This window comes from Artibeus jamaicensis, unplaced genomic scaffold (assembly GCF_021234435.1).
Source record: "Artibeus jamaicensis isolate MK-2021 breed Jamaican fruit bat unplaced genomic scaffold, CSHL_Jam_final contig_463, whole genome shotgun sequence".
Taxonomy (NCBI): Eukaryota; Metazoa; Chordata; class Mammalia; order Chiroptera; family Phyllostomidae; genus Artibeus; species Artibeus jamaicensis.
The window spans coordinates 271,760-294,804 of record NW_026521841.1 but is presented as its reverse complement, the minus strand read 5'-3'; the positions used below and the strand labels follow the sequence as shown (position 1 = coordinate 294,804).

Genomic DNA, 23,045 nt, shown 5'->3' with positions numbered 1-23,045 from the left:
CTTTTGGGGGCTCCCTTTGGCCACGTGGCCTGGGAAGCTGGAGAGACTTTACCTGGAAGGAGGATGAAAGAACTCCTACCAGTAGGCCATGAGAAGGTGCCACATGGCTTTGTATCAATTGGAGATCCTGCCTGAATGGCAACACAGATGAAGGTGCCAGTGGACTGAAACACGGATGTGTGCTTCTTCTCCGGAATTACTGAACTCTGAATAATGGCAGAAGGAATAAGAAAGCACTGTGGGCATCTGCAGGTATCCAAAAAATACTTTGATATTTTAATGAAGATGTTGGGTGACTAATTTAAGTCTGTATAGTAAAAACATTTCCTTTCCTATTGACAAATCTCTGGCATTGAGAAACCTCTTTCCTATCTGGTGGCAAACGTTGCAGCCCAGTAGGGGGTCCTTTCAGTAACAGTATATTGTGACCCTCACCCCTTGGCTGTGTATGTGTGTGCCCTTTCTTGTGTAACAGGTTTTGGCAACTCTGGTGGGACAATAATTGTCCGTGGCAGACTGAAGCCCTCAAGTGTGAGAGAGAGAGGCTTCAGAGATTTCTCAGTGTAGAGAGTTTCTCACCACTTCTGAGGGCACCGGCTGCCTAATCAGGCTTGGAAAGGCAAAAAGGAAACAAAATGTGGAGGGAGCAGAAACGGGAACGGGTTTTGGTTGAAAACTTGGTTTCTGAGCACCGTTATGGAATAACGGAGTTGTGAATAATGGTTTCTTTAGCATTCTGCTTCCAGGTAGGCCCTGTCTGCTCACTTGCAGTTTCAGTGAGCCCAGGGGGCAGTAAGGGAAGCTATATTTAGGTTTTGGTGGTAGGAGGCAAACCCCTAGGCTCTGTAAGCCAAGCCTGTATGGATGTTGGGGATCACACAGCAAGCCAGGTGGCATGAACTGCACTTTTCCTCCGCAGGTAGAACCTGAATTCCTGCAGGTGAAGGGCAGCTCTGGAGTCATACCACTGCCAGCACAGGTGGGCTAAACCAAAATCGGGGTGTTGCCATTTTAAATAAAATGTAGGGTGAGCCACGTGAGTGCCCCACCATGGAGGATGGGTCCTCCACGAGTGTGGCCATCTTGGAAGACCCAGCATGCTTCTGTGTCACCATCTTTGATGACCCGGCACGCATGGGTGAAGCCATCTTAAACGACTTGGCTTGCTTGGGTGTTGCCATCTTGGATTGGGCAAGGTGGTGGGCTAAGGGTTCTCTTCAGATTATGGGCTCTATGCTGCTGCTGCATGGGCACTGTAGCAGTCAGGTTCTCTGTGTAACTGGTTCTGATAGGAATGGCTCCAGTTCTGAAAGTCACAAACGGGTCCAAGGGTGAGCATCTAATTTACAGGGTGTTTGCAAGGTATAAGCTTCAGAAAGCTGCAAATGTCCTTGTGAATCTAGGGACTTTGAGTGGAAGTTACCTGTAGAATTGGGGGCATTTTGCTGCCATGTACTGAGTTTACGTATAGTCTTTCCCATGTGGGAAAGGAACCAGGATTAAAAATTAATGATGGTTAAATCTGGGTGGGTAAAATTATGTATCAAAGATGTGAAAGTTTTAAAGGTGGAGTAAAGAAAACCTCAACTACTTGTTTTCTGGTTTTGTGAGAAAACAGCAAATTTCTCACGTTGGTTTTGTTTCTGATCAGAAACCTTCTCTATCGTAAGACCTAAGAAAGGTCACTGCACGACCTCAGTAAGGTTGCCTGTAACTGTCTGGGGAGAATGCCTTTGCCACTCAGGACCCAGGAAGGGTCATTTGGGGCTGATGGGACCTTCATCGTGAGGCAAATCAGCATGTCTTTGCCAGGAGACAGGACCAGAAGGAGCATATCTCTGCAGGGCACCAATGGATGCCTTGGTGTGAGAGAATGCCTCTACCTGTCTATTGTTCTGGAACTCTGGGTTTTGGACGATGCTCTATATCTGCTCTGAAAAGGAAGTTGAAGATTCCAAGGAAGGTTGAAACTTCATACTCTGTAGAAAAGTGAACAAGGAGAAAGATTTTCCTTCATGCTTTGTATTTTTTCCCTACCTGATCCCTCCGGAATTTGGCATTCTGAAGTAGTGAGTGAGGACATAAGGTTTTTTTGCATAAACCCAATAAGACCAGTCATTAATAATGGCTTTGTTCACTGAGATTTTGACTGGAATGTCACACCTGAAGGAGGCATGTATGGATTCTGGTCATTACCAGAATTGGGATTGACTTGCAAAGCTACCAAAAGCCCACCAGAGAAGCCTAGTACTTTTGTTGGTTGTGCGGTTAGTGGTGGTCTTTCCAGGGAAGGAACAAAGGTTTCTTTCCTGAAAGAAGGCTAAAAAGGAACCTGTAGGCATAATGGAAGCCTCAATGATTGGAGTGAAACAACTTGCACAGGAGCAGCCAGATGGCAGATGTGGGGTCCTGCTTCTGTGCCCCAAGGGGCAGACTGAGAAGTCAATCTGAAGGTTCCCTGTGTGAGTTCCAGCAAAGCGGACTTAGAGATTATAGCTGATCCAGGCTGTTCTTTGTGTGTTTATGCAAACAGTCAAATTAATAAGTGGGATCTAAAGTAGTTCCTTTAATAACACTGAGGGTAATCTTAAGGAGAAAAATTGTAGGCCAAGGAAAATCACAATGCTCAATATTAGAAATCAGTATGGTGCAAGTAACTGTGTTGAAAGCTTGCTTTCATTTGCATGTTGAAACCGGGTTTGTAATATCACCAAGGATGGACAATTTACAGGAGCAAAGGATCTGTCAAATTGCTGTTGTTAAGTGTCATTGCATGAAGGACCTTGAAACTGAATGTCTTCCCAAAAGACAGTCTCACAGGCACAGAGACTGGATCTCAGGGATTGTTGTGTGAATTAATCTGTGTGTTCTTCTGTTTTCATAGTGTATGTTTCTGTTCTTCTGTGTATGCCTGGGCACCTGATTCAGACTTGGAGTTCCAACACTGGAAATACTGAGGGAAAGTGTTGGCAATAACTCCTCTACGTCACAGCTCTGTGTACCTGGTTAAAAAAACACATTATTATGTAATGACCAAAACATATTTATGAAATCATCCTGATTACATCAACAAGAAATTATTTCTTAAAATTGAAAGATTACAACTCAAGGTATCTATATAATGCCATATAAACTCATCAGGAGTTTTTTTTTTTTTATAAATGAATCAGCCTGTAACTCTGGTCAGTTTTTCACGTGTGTGTGCAATATCCCACCCTTTTAAATTTCTACCAAATATATGTTTCACTGCTGCCTTTTAAAATCTCTGACATAAATGGCATTCCTCTGTCATTTCTGCTGCCATCTCCCTCCAGCCAGCATATCTCCATTTTCTCTGAGAGTGGACTTCACCTTATGCCATTCCCAGGCAGCTTCCAAATCCAGAATTATTCACTGAATGTCCAGAACCCTTGTGCTTGATTGTTTTCTCCCAGGAAGCCAGGCATGTCACGCCATGTCTTAACCATCTATAATTGATGTGGAGTTTCTTCCAGGCCAACTGCTGCTCAATAAAAATGTATTTCAGGCCCTCCATATTGTCCTTGGCATCTGGTAAATACTCATTGTTTGAAAGACTTCATAAATCTCAAATACTCATTGTGAAAGCAAAGTTTAGCCTCCCATCAAAATCCATTGTCCTCTCTCAGACTCATGGCTGGAGAGCAGCTGCCAGTTCCCCTTGTAGACACATGACAGTGTCGATTTTGTCAGTGCATCAGGAAAAAAACCTGGCATGTGCTATCGTGGACCTGCTTATAAAGTGCTCACATGTGCATTTCTTTATGGTCTCTCCACTTGTGTTGATGGATGCAGAAGCCATGGAGTTCCTAAGGGTAAAGAAGGCCCATGGTGGAAGAACTCTGATTTCCTCAGTGACCATGTGAAAAAGTGCAGTCTCTCTAGCTCAACATCCACCAGGCAATGGTATTTGCAATCATTTGTAGTTCTGAGCTGCAGAAATTATGGGAGTTATGTGGAAATGCAGCATAATCTAAAATGTGGACATGCTTCAGGCTGTTCTTCCAGCAGTTTCCTGGTGCCAAGACACAATCGTGGGGATGGACACTAGTGAGCAAGTGCTGGGGCAGAATGGGAAATGTTAGCTTTTTGTCAGCATGGCCAGTCAATGTTTAGCAGGCACTTTCTATGTCCACAATTCTCTTCCATGACAATGACAACAATCTTTCTCTTGTCTGTGCCTATATTGCCCCAGGTTTTCTGTTTTGTGTAGAAAATCCAATTATAAGAGGAGTACTAGATTTGCCTTAAATTATTGTGTGAACTTAGAAAGTCCCTTTAGATCTCTGGAATTCATCATTGTATTCTCCATGGCAGATGCAAAGTCAGCATTGCATATAGGAACCTGAAGATTTCATTTCTGCCTGCTCAAATTCATGTCACCCTCCAGTATTTGCAAAGCCTCAGCTTCTTGTTGCAGAACTACTTTCTCTTAGTACAGATGGTTAATTGAGGCTTAAACCCTTCCCTGGTTTCCAGGAAGGAAATCCTACAGAGCTGCTGGAATGTCTTTACTATTTGAGGACTGCCAGAGTTCTTTTTGCAGTGCCACAACATGGGTCACAGGAATTTGGGACCTTGTACTGCCTCCAGGCTGGGTGCAGGTTTTAGGAGCGTCTTGTCCAACTGACCTATGTATAATAAGAAACAGGAATAGGCCAAGGATTTAGATACAGAGAGAATGTTGGCCTTCCAGGGAAGGGCAGAACTCCACCCATTAGCTCTGGCAATGGAACTGACCGGGTACCCAGCCAAACCCACTCAATGCAGGGTCTATTCCAATGGGAATCCACACTGGTACACAACCACACGCAATCACTTACATCAGAGATGAATGGTACAATAAGGCTTGGGGTCACAGGAAAAGTAAAGCTTAGACAGGTGACTAAGCCAAGAAAGAAGTTGCAGACAGCTCTTCCATGGGGCAGCAGCATCCAGTCTCGCATCCAGTCTCCCAGAACATGACCAGGGTCCACAGCATAGGAAGGAGGAAGAGGCCAGGATGATGGGCACAGGGAACCCTAAGGTCTGGGTTCTGCCTGTGTGGGGAAGTTGAGCTGCCCTGGTGTCCAATATCCACAACTCTGAGTACTAAGTTTTTGAAGACCAGGTTTCTGTAATAAAGCTTTGTTTGTTTTAAGAACCACTGTAATTCACCCACATTTGCAGAATTCAAGTCACATTCAACTTTGTCCTAAAAAAAACCCCATGAGCAAAAAAAGGTGAGATGAGAGCTATGTATGCACACTAATAATTTAATAAATTTAAGAGACAAAATATATTATTACTAGAGAAATTTTCTCTATTATGTAAATCATGAATACTAGCATATATAAATTATGAGAGCAGAGAGATAAAGTCAACTAATTAAATTGAAGGAAGGTAGATAAATTATACATGTGGAATATTGACCATTTTATTTTATTTGGTTTGAGAATAATATGTTACTGCTTATATTCTATGTAAAAGGTACAGCATGAGCAAAACAAACAAGAATAGAAATGAAGATACAAAAGGACATAGCATCTGGCAGTCACCTTGCTATAGTTTGTCATTAAAGACTTTAAGCTACATGTATTAAGGAGGGAATAGTTATTCTCTCATACTTTATTACCAAAAAGGCAATAAACAATGCCTGTGTTTTCACAGAAGACAAATTTCTAAATTTTAGCTAACATTGACATAATAACCACTAGCACCATCAATACTTCTAATTACTGTATACTCAGCAGTGTTTTAAATACCTAAAATATACTAACTTATCTAAGTATTATCATAGCTAGATGAGAAAGGTTATAATCATTCTCTACGAGGAAACTGAAGTACAAAGAGGTAACAGTAACTTCCTAAAGGTCACCTTGTGAGTAAGTGATGGTGGCAGAATCCAAATCTGGGCCCTATAGTCTGTTTCCCATCACTATGCTATGTTATATCTTTCAAACTAAACAAAATGAAATAAAAACAAACAAGGGTATGTGATTTAAATAATTTACCTCTTTCAGTGTACAGAACAATGCTCCAACTAACTGAGCCATGCCAGAAGGTGGGAGGTGGTGGTGGATGGGTGGAGGGAAGGTGGAGACAACTGTGCTTGAACAAAGATAAAAAAAAGTATAACATGGAAAAAATTTGGATGACAATTTATATAAAAACAATAATTTATAATTAAAAAATAATTTATCTCAAGTACATTTAAAAACTTTGTATAGATTTACACTTCTGGAAACAGATTTAGTAAGTTGCCTTCCACCAAGTCTGTTCTTTTTTCTTTATACCTTAATATGAATATAAGTTATCAGTTATTTATTGGTACATAGTCCTCTTCACATTAAATATTCAAAAAAGTAAACACGTGTTGTTAAAAATAATTACAGTGTAACTTGCCCCCAGACAGGTAATGCTCATTTTGAAACAACCAATGTATAAAAGCATGTGAAAATAAAAATATTACAAAAATAAAAATACCTACAAAGAGACACTAATTATTTTTATTTTTTGAATTTTTGATTTTTATTGTTATTTATTATTTATTTTAGAGAGAGGGGCAGGAAGGGAGAAAGAGAGGGAGAGAAACATCAATGTGTGGTTGCCTCTTGCACACCCCCTACTGGGGACCTGGCCTGCAAGCCAAGCATGTGCCCTGATTAGGAATCAAACCAGCAACCCTTTGATTTGCAGGCTGGCACTCACCAGCCAAGGCTTGATACTAATTATTTTTTTTGAAAGAAGAAGTACTGAAAATGTGACTTCCAGCCAAGATGGTGGTGTAGGTGGACACACTGTGCCTCCTCCACAACCAAAATAAGGACAACAAAAATTTAGAAACAAAAAACAACCAGTACTGACAGAAAATTGAACAGTACGGAAATCCAACAAGCAAGGAGTTAAAGTACACACATTTATCCAGACCAGTAGAAGGGGCGGAGAGGGGTCATGGCAAAAAGAGTGGTGGCTGGTGGACCCCAGGCATGTGGGGCAGTAGCTGGTGGGTCCAGCAAGGTGGCAGATTGTGGAGGGGCATGGTGCACAAGGCAGCTGGTGGACTGGGCAGTCCCACATTTGTGCACAGATAAACCAGGCAAAACTGGGGAGCAAGACAAACCACACAGCCTAGGGTCCCAGCCCGGGGAAATAAAGCCTCAAAACACCAATTGAAAACCCCTGTGGGGATTGAGGTGCTGAGAGAAACTCGCATCTAATGCAGACACTGGCCCGCAGTGTCCATGTCATTATGAATAAAATGAGACATTCACACTGACTACTGAGTCCTGTGGAGGAAAAGAGACAGCATGGCTTTTTCTCTCAAGGGGAGCAAAAGCCTCGGCCCTTGCCATGACCTTTATTGGGTTTCTTGGCACATTACATGATGGTCCTCATTTACTATGCACAGGTTGCTTTAGGTGGTTAACTTTTACAGACAACAAAGGAGCCGATGCCACTAATCACATCACAGAAGAGGAATATTTGCAAATGAAAAGGCAAAAGTGGTTGCACCAGTTACACTCATTGGAAGGTTTAGCATGGCTTTTAGGATGTTATTTTGCAGTAAATGTTTGCCACAAATCCGGGCGAGGGAGTTTTTAGCAAAAAGCAAGACTCAAAGCAGCCTAGGCACATTGCAGGCCTGATTCCCCATGGGAGAACCTATGTGTGGGTGTGGGTCTTGTGCATCTCTGAGTGGAAGCTGGGCCCACACCATGCAGAATGGTCTCCTACACCCAGCTTCACAGGAGAGCTCATTGGAGAGACCCACAGGGTCCTAAAATGCACACAAACCCACCCATATAGGAATTAGCACCAGAAGGGCCCAGCTTGCTTGGAGGAAGCGGGGGAAGTGACTGAAATCCAGCAGAGAGCAGAGCAAGCACCATTGTTCCCTTTTGGACCCCAGCCCTACATACAGAGTCAAAACTTTGCCACTGGGTTGCCCTGTCCTGGTGAACATCTAAGGTTCCGCCCTTCACTATGTAACAGGAATGTCAAGACAAAAAAAATGGCCCAAATGAAAGAATAAATCTAAGCTCCAGAAAAAAATACAACAATGATGGGAAGGAAACTGGGACTCAAATCAATGGAGGGCACCAGAAGGAAGAAAGAAACATCCAACCAGAAAAGAATGAAGAAACAAGAATTCAGAAAAAGTGAGAGGCTTAGGAACCTCCAGGACATTTTTAAGCATTCCAACATCTGAATTATAGGGGTACCAGAAGGAGAAGAGGGAGAGCAACAAGTGGAAAACTTATTTGAACAAATAATAAAGGAGATCTTCGAAATTCTGGCAAAAGAAATAGACTTCCAGGAAGTCCAGGAAGCTCAGAGAGTCCCAAAGAAGTTGGATCTAAGGAGGAACACACCAAGGCACATCATCATTACATTAGCCAAGATTAAAGATAAGGAGAGAATCTTAGAAGCAGCAAGACAAAATGACAGAGTTACCTACAAAGGAGTTCCCATTACACTGTCTTCTGATTTCTCAAAAGAGACCTTATAGGCAAGAAGGGGCTGGAAAGAAGTATTCCAAGTCATGAAAGGCAAGGACCTACCTCCAAAATTGCTCTATCCAGCAAAGCTTTCATTTAGAATGGAAGGGCAGATAAAGTGATTCTCCCATAAGGTCAAGTTAAAGGAGTTCATCATCACCAATCCCTTATTATATGATATGTTAAAGGGACTTATCTAAGAAAAAGAAGATAAAAAACATGTACAGTATAATGACAGCAAACTCACAATTATTAACAACCACACCTAAAACAACAACAATAACAAAAACTAAGCTAAGCAAACAACTAGAACAGGAACAGAACCACAGAAATGAAGATCACATGGAGGGTTAGCAACAGGGGAGTGGGAGGAGGAGGGAGGGGGAAAAGGTACAGAGTATAAGTAACATAGATGGTAGGTAGAAAATAGACAGGGTTAGGGTAAGAATAGTGTGGGAAATGTAAAAGCTAAAGAATTTATCTGTATGACACATGGACATGGACTAAAGGGGGGGAACGTGGGTGGGAGGGGGTGTGCAGAATGGAAGGGAGTGAAGGGGGGAAAATGGGACAACTGTAATAGCGTTATCAATAAAACATTTAAAAATAAGTACTATTCAACAATTACCGCAGGAATTAAATATTGTGAAATCCAAAAGACTTTGAAGTAATAATTATGTACGTAATGTTCCCCTGTTCTGTCAAGTCTCCATCACTATGCAATACTGTTGTCAGCAATTGTAAGGTAGAAGTTCCTGATTTGCTGTGATTATTTTTTATTCCAACTAGCCATTGAGCCATTGTTTTATTAGCCTGCATCTATTTTAAAATCGAACTGACAAATAAAACATTGTTATATTTTAAAGAGATTCTGGATCAACCTTAATGTTTTTCATGGATGCTTTTTTAAAGAAAAATAAAGTAAAAAAATTATTATTTTTTCATATATAAAGATAATGGTGAATGTTTTCAATTAAAGACACCACATCCCCAGACAATTAATAAATAAATGATTTAACAAAAGATTGATCCTTTGTAAAAAGTTTTTTTCCCCATCATATACTCTACTTTTTGGAACACACAGTGAAATCTTGCTAACTATCCTAGTCAGAAAAGTTAAGTTCCAAACTGCAAGTTATATTAAATCTTTTGTGTCTGAGAGGTAATACCACATCAAATTTGTGTTTTATAAGTATGAGGTACTTAAATACTTTAAATCCTTTAATGTTTGTGACAACCTTTTTTAAGAGGCGCATATTATCTCTATTTCACCTATAATCTTACCTTTTTACATATCTCAGTCATGAGCTCTGTGTGGGCCTTGAGCAGTGGCATGTGGCAGACACTCTAAGACCACTTTCCTCTGCCATTTGGTGAGCACAACTTCAAGTGCAGGTGGCCTGCCTTCCGCTCCAGCACTGCTCAATCATGCAAAACTGCTGCTTGAAACCAATGCTGAGAAAACAGGTTTATACTGAAACTTAAATGTATCAGGTACCATTCAGTGCTAAGGGAAGGTCTGTTCTACAGGTTTAAAGAAATAGTATGAAAATCTGAAGCTGGAATAATGTGATAAGGTAGCTAATAATATAAAATATAAACACACAACCACAAACAATTTATAGAAAATTACAACTAGATTCCTTGTGAGGAGGGAGGTAGAAGAGGTAAAGGGGGGTGATAAATGGTGATGGAAAGAGACTTGACTTGGGGTGGTGAATGCACAATACAATATACAGATGATATATTGCAGTAGGTGACACTGCAGTGGGTATACAGAGGTGACACTGATGTATTAATCAGTGTCACCTCTATGAATTCAATAAAAATGACAACTAGAGAAACAACGACATTCAATATATTTGTTCCTAGCTTTCACAACTTGAACAGTGATTGAGGTGAAGTCTACAATTACAGATTATCAATAGTTTTAGTAAATCAATACTTTGTTCCCCAGTGATGAGCCATCTTTTATGTTTAACTCCTCATTCAGGGAATTACAGTCAATGGACTTCTGGTCAAGATGATGGTACAGGTAAATACAACCAATACTCACGAGGTGAAGTCTACAATTACAGATTATCAATAGTTTTAGTAAATCAATACTTTGTTCCCCAGTGATGAGCCATCTTTTATGTTTAACTCCTCATTCAGGGAATTACAGTCAATGGACTTCTGGTCAAGATGATGCTACAGGTAAATACAACCAATACTCACATCCTTCTATACCACATCTATATTACAACTGAGCTACAGAACAATCACCTGAAATCTAGCTGAGTAGAAGTACTGTAACTAAGGATATAAAGAGGAAGTCACAGTAAGACTAGCAGGAGGGGTAGAGATGTGGAATGGGCCCCACACTCACATGTGATGGTTAACAATTGTGAGGGATATCTGGGCTGTGGAGGTCTCCCCTGAAGAGTAACATTATGTGAGTCCTAACACCATATAGGGCTTCCAGGTCAGGGTTCCAGTTGCAGGATGAGAAGCCTCCATAATTTATGGCTGTAAAAAAACAGTGGGGATTGTGGTTGTGTGAAGAGGAATATTGCTGGAATCACAGTCATTCCTCTTGAAAAGCCAGTGCATTCACTTGGACTCCCTGGCTCTGGGCTCCAACACTAAAGTAGCAGCTGGAAAGGCATCAGAGACATATGAGGAGAAACTGAATTGTCTGGCTCCTGAGACAGGCTAAAGGGACAGCTTTCTCCCAGACAGAAGTGCTGGCAGAGGCCATTGTTCCTTTGCTGAGCCCTCCCGGCACAGAGTCAGCAGACTGGTTACAGTATCTGAGATTCCATTAACTTGTCTGACGCTGTTTGCCCTGGTAATTCCCTGAGATTCTGCCCCACCCAACTCGTGGGTGGGCTCACACAAGATATTTGCAGTTTGTTCTCTGTATCTGAGTTTGTTTCTGTTTTGTTTGTTTGATTTTTAGATTTTACTATAAATGAAATAATATGGTATTGGCTTTTGTCTGTCTGACATATTTCACTTAGTAAAATACCTTCTAGGTCCATTCATGTTGTAGTAAATGGCAAAATTTTATTATTTTTATGTTCGAGTAATATTTCAGTGTTTATATATAACATTTTTCTTTATCCAATTGTCTATGCTGGAAACTTTGGTTGTTTCCATCTATTGGCTATTGTAAATAATGCTGCAATGAACAAAAGAATTTGAAAAAAATTTTCAAATTAGAAATTATGAAATTCAAAACTTAAAATTTTGGGATCTTTAAGGTTATTTCTTGGCCCATGTAGTTTTTAGATTTCTTGTAGAATATTTTCAGACTTTTAATAGTTATCACAGTGGATTTTTGAACCATGATCACACTTACTTTATTAATGTGCTGTATTTTGCTGTGTATATGTGCAACCACATTTTTGGCCCAAGCCTTCTGGGAAAAAAATCTTTTGTTTTAATTTTTAATCCAATTATTTATTTATTTATTTATTTATTTCTATTTAGGCACTTGTGGGGTTTTTTTGTATTATAAAGGAATTTCAGCCTTTATTTTTGAACATATGGTACAAGAAATTTTGTAACACATAATTACAAAACACAAGAACAGATACAAGGTATAATAAATTTTATGTACCAGTAACAAATTTATGATATTTACACTTCATAGAAGACCAAGAATTCTTTGCCACTCTCAGTATTGTCTTTCTACTTTGCCGGTGTCCTGTGAAGAGTCACTTTCCTCATCCTGGTAAATTTCACTGTCCTCAGTTCCATCCACAGCATTACTGATGTAGCATTTTTAAAACAATTTCATAACCACTTCCTTCCTGACACCGTTCCTGGATTTTAGGATCCAATCAAAAACCTGGGTGATGGATGCTTTATTGATCCTGCTTGTAGGTGTTAAATCATTACCAGATGACTGCATCCACAACATCACTCTTTCTTCATTAGGGCTTTTTAAAGGGCTTGTTTATTGACATATCAAGAGGTTGAAGTTGGCTGGTTAGCCCAACAGGTATCACAGCAAGTTGGGTTTGCAACTCCGCTTTTGCACCTTGTATAACATGGGCTTTGAAGTGATCAAAAACAAGTAAAACTGTTTTTTAAGCAATCCTCCAGGCCTTCATGACCAGACTTTGTTAAACCAGAGTTTCATGGCTTCTTCATTCAAACATCCATTTTTATGCACATGGACAATGACTCCACTTGGAATCTTCTTTTTGGAAATATTTTCTTTTAAAGATGATCAAGGATGGTAGTTTTGTCTCATCTGTGCAATAGGCTAGAACGGTGAAATGTGTTTTCTCATGACCACTAGTAATGACAGCCACAGTCTTTGCTCCTTTGATGACAAAAGCAGCTCATTACTGTACAAGATTTTAGAAGGAATGCTAGGCAGTAATGAAATGTATGTTTAGTAGAAATAAAAATGAATTAGATAATTTCTTATATAAAATGAAAAACTGGGGATACAGGGTAATCCATTTTTAAAATTTTTTAAAATTTATTTATTTATTTCTAGAGACAGGGGAAGAGAGGGAGAAAGAGACAGAGAGAAACGTTGAGTTGAGAGAGAAACATTGATTGGCATGCACCCCAAACAGGGAACAAATGCACGACCAAGTCATGTGCCCTGACAGGGAATTGAATCGCGGCCTTTTGCTTTGCAGGACAACACCAAACTAATAGAGTGTTAATCCTAGTTTTAAAAATCTCTCTGTGATTAGTGGCACTACACAGATTGTAATCTTTCAATGAAAAAATATTTTATTGTTGAAATAAGTGGGACATATTATAAACATGTTTTGTTTTTTGTACTAATTTTTTTATAGCAGGCTCACAGAGCTGTATGTGAGGTAGACAAGTTATTCCCAACACTTTCCCTTATAACGCTTTTCCCTTGCTGTGCTGGGACACATGGCCTAGCTCAGATACCCAAAAAACACTTCTTGAAATATTGCATTTGGGACCTGGCTACTGTTTTTTATAGTAATCAATGCCAAGACCATGACTTGCACTGGACCCCACCTCACAAATGCTGAAACCAAGAGCCCAGCAGCACTCATGCCATTTCTTAAAGGGCCACCAGGGGGCAGTATGTGTCTCCTTGAAACAATGGCACTGTCCAGCCTCCAAGGTTTCTTTACTAGCTAACCTTCAGAATGTGTTTTCTAACCTTAGAAAATTTCTTTTTTAAAAATAACATTTTATTGATTATGCTATTACATTTGTCCCAATATTTCCCCCTTTTGCCTGCCTCCATGTAGCACCCCACACTCCCTCAGGCAGTCACCACATCTTGTTCATGTCTATGGATCATTTATACAAGTTCTTTGTACTTTGTACTTTGTACATTTCCTATACTGTACACTACATCCCCATGGCTATACTGTAACTGCCTATTTGTACTTCTTAATCCCCTCATCTCTTCACCCATGCCCCCACACATCCTTTCCATCTGGCCACCATCAAAACCCTTTTCATATTCATGATTCTGTCTCTGTTCTTCTCGTTTGCTAAGTTTGCTTTTTAGATTCAATTGTAGGTAGATATGTATTTATTGCCATTTTATTGTTCATAGTGTTGATGTCCATTTTGTTAAATAAGTACCTTTAACATTTTGTATAATAATGGTTTGGTGGTAATGAACTTTTTTAGTTTTTTATTTTCTGGGAAGCTCTTTATCTTCTCTTTGATTCTAAATGATAGCTTTGCTGGGTAGAGCAGTAGGTCCCTGCTTTTCGTGACTTTGAATATTTTTTGCAAATTCCTTCTAGCCTGTGAAGTTTCTTTTGAGAAATCAGCTGTCAGTCTTATGGAAAAATCACCTGTAGGTAAGTAGCTGCTTTTCTCTTGCTGCTTTTAAGATTTTGTCTTTATCTTTAACCTTTGGCATTTTAATGTGACGTGTCTTAGAGAGGGCCTCTTTGAATCCATCTTATTTGGGACTCTCTGTGCTTCCTGGTTTTGCATGACTATTTCCTTCACCAAATTAGGGAAGTTTTCTTTTGCTATTTTTTCAAATAGATTTCTAATTTCTTGCTCTCTTTTCTCCTCTTGGCACCCCTATGATGTGAATGTTGGGATGCTTGAAGTTGTCCTGAAGGCAGCTTACACTGTTCCCATTTTTTTTATTCTTTTTTTTCTTGTTGTTCTGATTGGTTGTTTTATGCTTCCTCATGTTCCAAATCCTTAATTTAATTCTCTGCTTCATCCAGTTTACTATTGTTTCCCTGAAAATTGTTCTCTATTTCAGTTAGTGAATCTTTCATTTCCAACTGGATCTTTTTTTTTATTGTGTTGAGGTTCTAAGTGAGGTCCTCATTAAGTTCCTTAAGCATCCTTATAGCCAGGGTTTTGAACTCTGCATTTGATAAATTGCTTATCTCCATTTTGTTTAGTTTTTTTCTAAAGTTTTGATGTGTTCTTTTATTTAGCCCATATCTCTTTTTTTGGTAGCCTCCTTGTCTCCTCATTTTGGTAGCCTCCTTGTGTTTGTTTCTTTGTATTAGGTAGAGCTTCTATGACTCCCTGTCTTGGTAGCATGGCCTAATGTAGAAGGTGTCCTGTAGGGTCCAGTAGAACACCCTCCCCCATGACCCAAGATAGGTACTCAAGGTGCATCCTCTGTGTGGGCTGAGTATACTCTCCTCTCATAGTTGTAAGTTTGATAGTGAAAGAGCTTCTGAAATCACTTTTCTATCCTCAGAACAGAGAATGGATGTGTAACACTATGTTGTCTTTAAAGTAGATTGATGTAGACAGTGACCACAGTGTCCGAATCAATATGGATAAAATGAGACATTCACATGGACTATGGAGTCTGGTGGAGAAAAGGGGACAGCATGGCTTTTCTCTCAAGGGGAGCCCTTGCCATGATAGTGATTGGCCTTTATTAGGTTTCTCAGCACATTTACATGATAGTCCTCATTTACTATGCACAGGTTGCTTTAGGTGTTACCTTTTATAAAAAACAAAGGAGCCAGTGCTGCTAATCGCATCACAGAATAAAGATATTTGCAAATAAAAAGGCAAAAGTGGTTGAACTGGTTACACTCATCCTTGGAAGGTTTAGCATGGATTTTAGGAAGTTACCTTGCAGTAAATATTTGCCAGGGGGGGCTGGGCCCACACCATGCAGAATGGTCTCCTATAGTAGATTAGCTTCTGCAGGACAGTTTTCTTCAAAGTATACTTTCTTGTATGGAAGCATAAGAAAGTTAAGATATGTATGTACTATGTAATACTGACTTGAACAAAACAGCTTTGGAATGTCAAAATGAATATAAAGCTAACAGTCCACTTTGTATAACCAAGTGAATTTCTCTCTGTTAGAACAGTAATGAATTGTCTGAACCCTTCCAGATCACTCAGGAATGAGCCTGTTTCCTACAAAGCTGATTTTGAGCAAATTGCATCTGCAATTTTTATAATGTTTAATAAATATACTCTTTTCAGTAGAGGTTGAAATGAATATTGTCTCCAGTAACACTTACTGTCTTTAGCGCTTCTTTTTAAAAAACATTATTTATTTATCTTTAGAGGGGAGGGGAAGGAGAGAGGGGGAGAAATATCAGTGTATGGTTGCCTCTTGTGCATCCCTGATGGGAACTAGCCTGCAACCCAGGCATGTACCCTGACTCGGAATTGAACCATGATTTTTTGGTTCGCAGGCCTGCACTCAATCCACTGAGCTACACCAGCCAGGGCTGTTTTTAGCACTTCTGTTGAAGTAATTTTTTGAAATTTCAGTTTTTAAAAATTGTTTATTTCCTCATTTTTTAAAAATTTTATTTAGTTATTTTTCAAGTACATTTTTCTATCTATTTCTCCCATCCCAGCCCACCCCACCCCTTGCTCCCCACCTTCCTACCATTTCCACCCCCCTTAGTTATTGTCCTCTGTCCTTTATACTTGTTCCTCTAAATCCCCCCCATTTTCCCCCCTTTAAATTCCCTCCCCTCTCCCCTCTGGTCATGTCCCCTTGTTCTCTATTTCAGTGTCTTTGTTTTTATTTTGCTTGTTTTGTTGTTTAGCTTCCTGTTAAAGGTGAGATCATATGGTATTTGTCTTTCAACACCTGGCTTACTTCACTCAGCATAATGCTTTCCAGTTCCATCCATGTTGTTGCAAAGGGTAGGAGCTCCTATCTCTCTGTTGCATAGAATTCCACTGTGCATACGTACCACAATTTTTTGATCCATTCATTTACTGATGGGCACCTAGGTTGCTATCAACACTTGGTTATTGTAAATTGTGCTGCTATTAACATTAGGGTGCATAGGTTCTTTTGGATTGGTGTTTTAGGGTTCTTAGGGTATAATCCTAGCAGTGGAATTGCTGGGTCAAAAGGCAGGTCAATTTTTATTTTTCTGAGAAAAATTCCATACTGTTTTCCATAATGGTTGTACCAGTCTGCAATCCCACCAACAGTGAACTAAGGACCCCTTTTCTCCACAACCTCTCCAACATTTGTTGTTTGTTGCTTTTTTTATGATGGCCATTCTGACTGGTGTAAAGTGGTATCTCATTGTGGTTTTAATTTGCATCTCTCTGATAGCTAGTGATATTGAGCATCTCTTCATGTGTCTTTGGATCTTCTGTATGTCCTCCTTGGAGAAGTGTCTGTTCAAGTCCTTTTCCCATTTTTTAATTGGGTTAGTTGTCTTCTTAGAGTGGAGTCATGTAAGTTCTTTGTATATTTTGGAGATTAAACCTTTGTCTGAGGTATAATTGGCAATTATGTTTTCCCATACAGTTGGTTGTCCCTTTAATTTAATACTGTTTTCTTTAGCCATGCAGAAGCTTTTAATTTTGATGAGGTCCCATTTGTTTATTTTTTCCTTTATACTCCTTGCTCCAGGGGACATATCAGTAAAAATGTTGCTAGGTGAAATATCTGAGATTTTCTTGCCAATGTTCTCCTCTAGGACTTTAATGGTTTCAAGGCTTATATTTAAGTCTTTTATCCACCTTGAATTTATTTTGGTGTATGGTGTAAGTCTGTGCTCAAGTTTCATTTTTTTCTTTTTTTGCACGTAGCTGTCCAGTTCTCCCAATACCATTTGTTAAACAGGCTATCTTTACTCCATTTTATGTTACTGCCCCCTTTGGCAAATATTAATTGACTGTAGAGAGTTGGGTTGATTTCTGGGCTCTCTGTTCTGTTCCATTGGTCTATGTGCCTGTTTTTATGCTAGTACCAGGCTGTTTTGATTACAGTGGCCTTGTAATACAGTTTGATATCAGGTATTGTGATCCCTCCTACTTTGTTCTTCTTTCTCGAAAGAGCAGCTGCTATTCGGGGTCATTTATGGTTCCATATAAATTTGTGAAGTGTTTGTTCTATGTCTGTGAAATATGTCATTGGTACTTTAATAGGTATTGCATTGAATCTGTAAATTGCTTTGTGTAGTACGGACATTTTGATGATATTAATTCTTCCAATCCATGAACACGGTATATGTTTCCATTTGTTTGTGTCTTCCTCGATTTCGTTCTTCAGGGCTGTGTAGTTTTCTGCATACAGGTTTTTTACCTCCTTAGATTTATTCCCAGATATTTTATTTTTGTTTTTGCTATATCGAATGGAATTTTTTCCTTGATTTCTGCTTCTGCTGATTCATTGTTGGTATACAAAAATGCCTTTGATTTCTGCATATTGGTTTTGTAACCCGCTGTTTTGCCAAATTCATTAGTTAGTACAAACAGTTTTTTTTGTAGAGTCTATAGGATTTTCCATGTACACTATCATGTCATGGGCAAACAGTGACAGTTTTGCTTCCTCCTTTTCTATTTGGATGCCTTTTATTTCCTGTTCTTGCCTGGTTGCTGTGGCTAAAACTTCCAATACTATATTGAATAGAAGTGGTGAAAGTGGACATCCTTGTCTGGTTCCTGATTTTAGTGGAAAAGATTTTAGGTTTGCCCATTGAGTATGATGTTGGCTGTAGGTCTCTCATATATGGCCTTTATTATATTGAGGAATACGCCCTCTATTCCCACTTTGCTGAGTGTTTTTATCATAAATGGGTATTGTACCTTATCAAAAGCTTTTTCCCCATCTATTGATATGATCATGTGGTTTTTGTCTTTGCTTTTATTTATGTGATGTATTACATTTACTGATTTGCAAATATTGAACCATCCTTGCATCCCTGGGATGAACCCCACTTGGTCATGGTGTATGATCTTTTTGATATATTGTTGGATGCGATTTGCCAATATTTTGTTGAGGATTTTAGCATCTATGTTCATCAGCAATATTGGCCTGAAGTTCTTTCTTTGTTGTGTCTCTATCTGGTTTTGGAATTAGGATGATGCTGGCCTCATAAAAAGAATTTGGGAGTTTTCCATCCTTTTGGATTTTTTGGAATAGTCTGTGAAGAATAGGGGTTAGCCCTTTCTTAAATACTTTGTAGAATTCTCCTGTGAAACCATCTGGTCCAGGGCTTTTGTGTGATGGGAGTTTTTTGATTACTGCTTCAATTTCTTTTGCTGTTATTGGTTTATTTAGGTTTTCTGCTTCTTTTTCATTGAGTTTTGGGAGATTATATTTTTCTAGAAATGTGTCCATTTCCCCTAGGTTTTCAAATTTCTTGGCATACAGTTCTTCATGGTAATTTCTAACAATCCCTTCTATTTTTGTGGTATCAGTTGTAATCTCTCCTCTTTCATTTCTGATTGTGTTTATTTGTGTCTCTCTGCTCTTTTCTTGATAAGCGTACTTAAAGGCTTGTCTATTTTGTTTATCTTTTCAAAGAACCAACTCCTGGATTCATTGATCCTTAGAATTTTGTTTTTAGTCTCTATGTCATTTAGTTCTGCTCTGATCTTGGTTATTTTTTTCCTTCTACTTGCTCTGGGCTGTTTTTGTTGTTGTTCCTTGAGTTCTTGCAGGCATAGGGTAAGGTTGTTTGTTTGAAATGTTTCTATCTTCTTTAGGTAGTCCTGTATTGCTATAAACTTCTCTCTCAGGACTGCCTTCACTGTGTCCCATATGCTTTGGGTTGTTGTGAGTTCGTTTTCATTTGTTCCCGGAAACTTTTTGATTTCTTCCCTAATTTCATTTTTGACCCATTTGTTGTTTAATAGCATACCATTCAGTCTCCATTATTTTGGGTGCTTTGGGTTTTTTCTTTTGGGGTTGGTTTCCAATTTCAGTCCTTTGTTGTCAGAGAAAATGCTTGGTATGATTTCAATTTTCTTGAATTTGTTGAGGCTCGTTTTGTGTCGTATCATATGGTCTATCTTTGAAAATGTTCCATGTGCATTTGAAAAGAATATGTATTTAGCTTCTTTGGAATGAAGGGCTCTCTATATATCAGTTAAGTCCATTTCATCTAGGGTGTTGTTTAATGCTGCAGTATCTTTGTTGATATTTTGTTTGGAAGATCTGTCCATTTTTTGATAGTGGGGTATTAAAATCCCCTACTATAATTGTATTGTTCTCAATATCTTTCTTGAAATTCTCTAAGATTTTCTTGATATATTTGGGTGCTCCTATGTTGGGTGCATATATATTTACAATGTTAATGTCTTCTTGTGGGTTCTTCCCTTGAGTAATATGAAGTGACCTTCTGGGTCTCTCTGTATGGCCCTGTTTTTGAAATCTATTTTGTCTGATATAAGCATTGCTACCCCAGCTATTTTTTCTTGTCCATTTGCTTGGAAAATTTGTTTCCAGCCTTTCACTTTTAGTCTGTGATGGTCTTTTGTCCTGAGGTGGGTGTCTTGTAGGCAGCATATGTGTGGGTCATGCTTTCTTATCCATGCAGCTATTCTGTGTCTTTTGATTGGAGCATTTAATCCATTTACATATAAAGTTATTATTGATAGGTACTTATTCATTGCCATTTTTGTACCTGTGTTCCTCTCTGTCTGTCTCTTTTCCTTCTTTTCCTTAAAGCAGTCCTTTTAGTGTTTCTTGTAAAGCTGGCTTGGTGGCAGCAAATTCTTTTGGACTTCTTTTGTCTTGGAAGCTCTTTATTTGGCCTTCTATCTTGATTGAGAGCCTTGCTGGGTAAAGTAGCCTTGGTTGTAGGCCTCTGTTTCTCATTACTTGGAATATTTCTTTTCATTCTCTTGTGGCTTGGAGCATTTCCATTGAGAAGTGAGCTGCTAACCTTACTGGGGCTCCCTTGTGTGTTCCCAATAAATGGGTTCAGAGAACTAGACTGGTACATGTAAAAAAAAAAGAAGAAGAAAAGAAATTAGACCACCATCTTATACCATACACCAAGATAAACTCAAAATGGATAAAAGACTTAACTATGTTGTGATGCCATAAAAATATTGGTGGAAAACATAAGCAGTAAATTTTCAGATATCCCATGTAGCAATATTTTTGCCAATACATCTCCTAGGGCAAGGGAAATTAAGGACAATAAACAAATGGGACTACATCAAATTAAAATCTTTTGCATGGGTAAAGAAACCATCATCAAAATGAAAAGGGAACTGTCCATATGGGAGAACCTATTTGTCAATGATGCATTGGACAATGGTGTAATCTTCAAAATATATAAAGAACTCATATGACTGTACACAAGGAAGACAAACAATGCAATTAAAAAATGAGCAAAGGAGCTGATTAGACACTACTGCAAGGAGGACATACAGAGGGCCCATAGATGTATGAAAAGATGCTCAACATCACTAGCCACCAGAGAGATGCAAATTAAACCTGAAATGAAATTTCACCTCACTCCTATCAGGATGGCCATCATTAATGAATCAACAAACAAGTGCTGGTTAAGATGTGTAGAAGAGGGAAATCTAGTACACTGTTGGCAAGTATGCAGACTGCTGCAGCCACTATAGAAAATAGTACAGAATTTCCTCAAAAATTAAAAATGGAATTGCCTTTTGACCCTGAGTTTTCATGTTGGGAATATACCCTAAGAATTCTGAAACACCAAATCAAAAGAACTTATGCACCTCTATGTTCATAGCAGCACTATTTAGCCAAGTGCTAGAAACAGCCTAAGTGTCTATCAGTAAATGAATGTATCAAAAAGCTGTGGTACATTTATACAATGGAATACTATGCATCAGAAATAAAGAAGTAACTCCTACCTTTTGTGACAGCATGCATGGAATTGTAGAATATTATGCTAAGTGAAATAAGCCAGTTGGGGATGGACAAATACCACGTGATCTTATCTATAAGAGGAATCTAATGAACAAAATAATCTAATGAGCAAAATAGAAGAAGAGACATGGAAACATAGAGCCTACTGACAGTAACCAGAGGTGATGGAGAAAGGAGACAATGGTGGAAAGATGAGGAAGGGACTCATAAAAGAGTATGTATAAGTGACCCATGGACATGGACAACAGTGTGGAGATTGACTGTAAGAGTGGGAAGGTAGGCTGGGCAGAGGAGGGAAAAGGGGGAAACACTGGGACAACTGTGATAGAGTAATTTTTTAAAAAACCCTCTGAGAAGATGAATTGAAAGAATGAATGGGGTGGGTCTCATGTGTGCTTTTCCTTCTGCTTTTGGTACCTGATGTAAGGCAGGGATATTTGAGGAATAGAGGAAGCTCAGAGAATATCAGCTAATGCTTCCCTAGACAGTGATGTTCCCACCACAAGGCACTTGGGGGGACTGGCCATGTATATAGTAGCTCTGATAGTTTTGAGGCTGTGAGCCTTGATGGAGCCGGAATGTAATTTTCTTTTTTTTTTAAAGATTTTATTTATTTATCTTTAGAGGGGAAGGGAAGGAGAGAGGGAGAGAAACATCAATGTATGGTTGCCTTTCATGCGTCCCCTGCTGGGAATTGGCCTGCAGGGAACTGGTATGGAACCCAGACATGTGCCCTGACTGGGAATCAAACCGCGATTGTCTGGTTCGCAGGCCCGCGCTCAATCCACTGGGCTACACCAGCCAGGGCTTGGAATGTAATTTTCACTTAAGAACTCATTCTTGCTCCCTGGCTGGTATGGCTCAGTGGACTGAGTGTTGGCCTGTGAACCAAAGGGTTGTCGGTTCAATTCCCAGTAAGGGCACATGCCTGGGTTGCAGGCCAGGTTCCCTGTGTGGGACATGTGAGAGCCTATGACACATTGATGTTTCTCTTCCTCTCTTTCTCCCTCTCTTCCCCTCTGTCTAAAAATAAATAAATAAAAACTTTTAAAAAACCTTAAAAAAAAAGAGCTCACTCTTGCTTACATTATACTCTCATTAAATTTTACTGAAATGTAGCATGCTGATGGGGAAGGCCAGGCAGTCAGGTGGTGGCTCCCCTTTCTCTAAATGTGAGGTTTCTCTCTCCCTGACAGGTCTCAGTCTTCCCTAAACTTGGTTTCTTTTAGTACTGTCTGGAGCCAGTGTCCTACCCAGGGGGTCCAGAGAATCTCCCAAGGTCATAAAGGGACTGCACAAACATAGGAACCCTGATTCACAGAAGCCCCCACCAGAATTAAGTTAAAATACTGATGTCGGTGCCCTCAGCTGCCCGGGCACATTCCCTTGACTAGTCATTCAATCTAAGTGAGGAGTTGGTAGAAAACAGCAAGCAGCAGTGAGGTTGGGGAGGTGGGGGTGAGGAGAAGAGGATGGGGGAA

The 23,045-nt window shown here is 39.4% G+C and overlaps 1 pseudogene; it reads left to right on the top strand.

Moving 5' to 3' along the window:
* Positions 1-1,050: 1,050 nt before the first annotated feature.
* Positions 1,051-23,045, top strand: part of LOC128627620 (developmental pluripotency-associated protein 4-like) — a 98,356-nt pseudogene continuing 76,361 nt past the window's right edge.